The sequence below is a fragment of the Otolemur garnettii genome, unplaced genomic scaffold, assembly GCF_000181295.1.
Source record: "Otolemur garnettii isolate 467f Iridium unplaced genomic scaffold, OtoGar3 scaffold00214, whole genome shotgun sequence".
Classification (NCBI taxonomy): Eukaryota; Metazoa; Chordata; class Mammalia; order Primates; family Galagidae; genus Otolemur; species Otolemur garnettii.
The window spans coordinates 48,524-53,447 of record NW_003852609.1 but is presented as its reverse complement, the minus strand read 5'-3'; the positions used below and the strand labels follow the sequence as shown (position 1 = coordinate 53,447).

Genomic DNA, 4,924 nt, shown 5'->3' with positions numbered 1-4,924 from the left:
TGTGGCATTGAGGTTTTAACTACATAAACTCACTTGATTAAACATTCTCAAATCAGGGTATAACAAGAGACTCATTCCCCTTCCTTCCCCCCAACATAATGTTCCCTGGTGTTCTGGCATGGAAATGAATCTCTTAATAGAATTTAAATAGACCTCATAGGGCTCTGGGTTGCGCGGCACAGAAAGGAGCAGCAGGATGGAGGTGGTGGCCTCAAATTCTCTGGGTTCTGTATCTGGCCAAACTCTGCATCTGGCGTTTCCCAGGAAATCTGGTGCCAATGTCACACAATGCCACATCTGCTTTCAACAAATGTTTAAGCACCGAGTTCTTAAATTCCTGGCACGGAAACCTGGCATCAAGTATTTCCCAAAATAGATGTGAGATTTCAGCAGATTTGGGGTTAACAAACCTTATCTTAATTTTTCTGTTTGGTATCAAATTTCTGTTTTGTTCTCTCACTATGTAGTTTTAAAATAGAGTTTCAGCTCAGTTCTGTTGCTAACAACTCTCATAAATAACCCATTTCAGTATCTTGGTAAATATTTACCGTTAAGTCTATGAGTGTTTACTACGGAATTGTTGGTATGAATACTTTCAGTTGTTATAAATAAAATGGAAATATTTTTATTGAAGACAAGTTCTGTATTTAGAACTCTGAAACGAAATAATTGGATGCATCAGATCTTTATATTGTTTACTTTTTGAAATTATACCACATATAGTAGACATGACTTTATTTCCATAAGTATGGAAGTTAGGGTCTAGATAAATTAAATAACTTGTCAGTGATCATACAGGTGGTACCTGGTCAAGAGTCTTCTCTGGTGCTGACCCCAGTGCTCACTTGGTCATTGAATCACCTGGCTTGTGGTGTCCAGATCTGCTATGCCAAGCATGGCCATAGTTATGTGAGTACTAGTGGGAGGATTCTTGCTTTTTGAGAGCCTCCATTCTACCACAGCAGATTGCATGCCCAATATTGCTTACTGCAGAATGTGCATTCAGCTTTTTACTTTCTATAATAATGCAATTCTACCCACTAATTTTGTGTTTCTATTTTTTCAACCCAGTTTATTATAACATTTTAAAAGTTGAAACTCTGGCTTCTCCCTGGCTCTCACCTCTTTTTCATAATGAGAATAAAGCTCACAGTCAGATTGTGGTCAATGGGTAATTTATTTTTAATTTTCTTGGACATTTAACATTCACATTTTATTCCATTAAAAATATCCCAGCTAGTTAATTTTTGAACACGTATTTTTTTGAAATTAATTTTTAAATAGGTGATATGTTCAGTTGATTTCAAATTCTAAAGGTACAAAAGAGCAATAATAATAATGACAATGGTTAACTTGTCCTATATAGCATATACTGTGCGGCAGGCATTCTTTTCAGCATTTTGACTGTATTAACTTAACCCTCACTAAAGCAATGCTGTTAACACTCCGCTGTGAATGAGTGAACTGAAGCCGGGAAAGTATGCCCAAATATCAGGCTGAACTGGGTTTTGTCTTTTCACCAGTCAAGTGACCCAACCTTTGGGAAGCCTTTTATGAGTACAACTCTCTTTTTGGGACTGAAGTCAGTGCTTACCCTACAGCCAGACATTTTTCTTTCCTTATACTTATTACAACTTTCTCTCATTCTCATTCCACCAATGAGCTTCCCCAAGGCAGGTACCGTATCTTATGCTCTTGTGCAGACCCAGGACAACACAATTTCTGGCAATACAAGGTACTTAATAAATACTGCTTTGCCAAGAGTAAGTTTTCTCATTTAAAGATGGCTGTATGTGCTCTTCCTACTTCACAGAATTATGTAGAATGGGAGATCATAGCTGTTTATAAACTTCAGAACACTACACTGATGTTAACCCAGTTATGGAATACACTGTATAAGTTGAATGAAGTTGATGCTTTTAAAGGTTCTGGACATTAGAACAGGTGTTGGCACCTAGGACAAATAGGATCTTATCAGTGCAGTACGACATTATGTCCCAGCCTGGGTACTTAAAGCTATAATAGTCAGAATGGTTTTTGCATATTCTGATTGCATTTTTATTCTCAAAAAGGCAGAGAGAAGTGTTTACACCCTGCTATTGAAATATTGCATAATCATACTGTCTGACTTCTACAACCAGTTCTGCTCTTTAAATCAATGTTTCTTACTATTGGCAACATATGCAAATCATATGGGCTGGAGTTTTATTTTTGTAGATTAAGGATCCTTTGGTTCTGTCCGCAGATTCATGGAGTGATAGTCCCAGGGAACAAAGGAGATATTGCCACATGTAATTGTGAAGAGCATCTGGGAATGGGAAATATTCTAAATATGTTCTAAATACTGTCTGAAAAAAGTGGCTTAATGTCATCTAGAATATTTTTCATAGAAAACCCAGTTGTTTCATATTTAATAGCTCTCAAGAGCACTGACATTTACTCTGTTTCTCTGCTGTGTATTTTACAATTGATTTGTGCTGGTGAGTTTGGTGGATGCTCTAATTACTCAAAACCATATGGCCATGGCCAGCAACTGACAAATGGCAAATACAGTTTTCCAGAGTAAAAAAAAAAGAAATCATCTTTGCCTTGAGTGGGAGAAAATTGGGGCGTTAAGCTGGCCCTCATTTATTTTACAGAAATTACAGATTTGCAGGTAGATATCTAATAACTCGCTTGTGGAGATGAGGGGCCATCTACTCAGGCAGGTACTGTGATGAGGCCCATTAGTTTCCATAAAAGGTTGTCATTCTCACCATCTGGTGCTGTGCTGGTCAGAGTATTATGTGCCTTTGCCTGTAGTAACACACAGGACTTGCAGGACAGGCCTCCATCAGGGTATGGGACCTGGAGTGATCTGATGGCTAGCTCTCATCAACAGCCTGATTAAGGAGAATTATTTGAAGCATGTACAGTCCAAGCTTTTTATTCTAGAGTTTATCCCTGTATCAAGGTGAACCATCAGAAAGCTGTTTTTGAAGTATTAGATTTTGCTACTCTATCCTTATTTCCTCACTTAGGAAAGAGTGCTTGAGTTCCCAGTCATATGCCCTGGAAGTTTATCCAGCCATTGCATTATTTAGCCGTAGTATTGGTATAGATAATTGGGAATTTTTAAAGTAAGTGCAATCTGGTACCAATATGTGGAAAATTATTAAAATGTTACAGATTGGAAAAGCTTGATTTTTTTCCTTCTTTCCATATAGGTAATGTTAAGTACTATCTGTCATTAAATGGGCTTACTGCACAAAGTGGAAATATATCACTCCCATTCTAATTATTTTACAAGAGTCAGCATTTCTCTATATTGTTTCTTTTACATAATTAATTCTCAACTTTTGGCTTGTTTCTCCTAAAAAAAAAAAAGTTATTTTTTTCTTTCATCAGAAAGAAAAAATCAATTGATGATTTCTTTCCTAAATGAGCCATTTTCTTATTCTAACTAAAAACTTCTTTATACATTAACAAAAAAGAGAAGCTTTTCCACGATTTTTGGCAAGAAAATCTGGATACCTTAGAAATGGGGATAAATTTGTTATTTATTTTTAAACTTATTTTATCAGTCAGGAATGCATTAGTATTAAAAACCACAAACCTGAAGGAGAGCTTAAATATTAGATAGGCATTGGTTTTAACAGACCCTTGGGTGTAGGCAGAGAGTTGATGCAAGCAGGGAGCAGAGTTTTTCCTATATAGTTTTCCCTCACTTTGGCATCCTTAGAGTATAAGAATTTGTCTTCAGGCTCGTCTTCTCAAGGATTCTAAAAGTTCTATAAAACGTCCTCTGTATTTGGAGGTGTCATTTTCCAAGAAGATGGAGAGGCTGGGATAAAAGGCTTTGTTCTTCTAAGGCTTTCTGCCTTTCCCTCTCTTTCCTGGGAATTATTTATATGTTATTGACCAAAACTACCGTATATGGTCACTCCCAGGTGTGGGAGACAGGAAATAGTACTTTTACTGTTAGCTTGTATAGCAGAAGAGACAAAGAGAAGCAGCCTGTGGATTCGTTCTTTCTGTCTCTGCCAAGTATTCTGATTGAAAATAGACCAGTATTTTTGTATTTTGCTTTAAATATAGGTGCATTTTCCTACTCATAATTTAAGAATTAGTACATTTAATCAAAATCTGTTCACACAGGTAATTCTTTTTTTGAGGTATAAATTATATTTTATGAAGTATTGTGGTTTTTTAATTGATATGTCAGATTCCCCAACCCACATGAGTAGAGGACATATTGCAAACTTTAATGCCTTCAGACTGCAAGCTATCCGCTTCGCCTTTTGAACAATTGCTAATCTTCATGAGACAAGCTGAACATGGTGACTACAGATGTTGAACAAATGGCAGTTTTATGCCAAAGTAGCGCGTTAGAGGAGCTTTTAGAGAATTTGAATGAAGGAAAAGGAAAGCAGTAGAGTATTGTAAATGAGATAAAATTGTATACTTCATAAAACAGGCAATGCTTTTGTTTGAGAATAACTGAAGAGACAAATAACGTGACACGGCAGAGGTGATCCGGTTTAGCGACAGAGCCACAGACAGCCCGGGCATCTGTTCCTTTCTGCTGTGTCCAGCCAGCTGCACTTGCTGCATCACTTAAATCTCTTTGAGTCTCAGTTTCCCCGTCTTTTTATATACATAGTGATTACACTAATCTCATAGAATCATTTAGCTCCCCCACCTAGAAAACTCCTCGGACAAGGTGGGGTCTCGTTAACTGTTTCCTTTACTACATGTGTAAAGATGAGGATAGTGCTGACGTTCTGCAAAGAAAAGCCTGTGTACGTCGGTATGGGTGGCCCGGTCAGTTCATCTTCTGTGTGAAGGAAACCCAGACTTTCTCAGTAGTCTCACCGTCAAGATTTAACATGGGACAACATTGTTCTGTACTGAAAGTGACTACCTAAAGTGAGAAAATCATTCT

General features: G+C 37.2%; 1 protein-coding gene across 1 annotated transcript in view; it reads left to right on the top strand.

Annotated features, from left to right (window-relative positions):
• ARAP2 (ArfGAP with RhoGAP domain, ankyrin repeat and PH domain 2) overlaps nt 1–4,924 on the top strand; it is a gene marked incomplete at its 3' end in the record, with an annotated part of 118,650 nt that overhangs the window by 68,927 nt on the left and 44,799 nt on the right.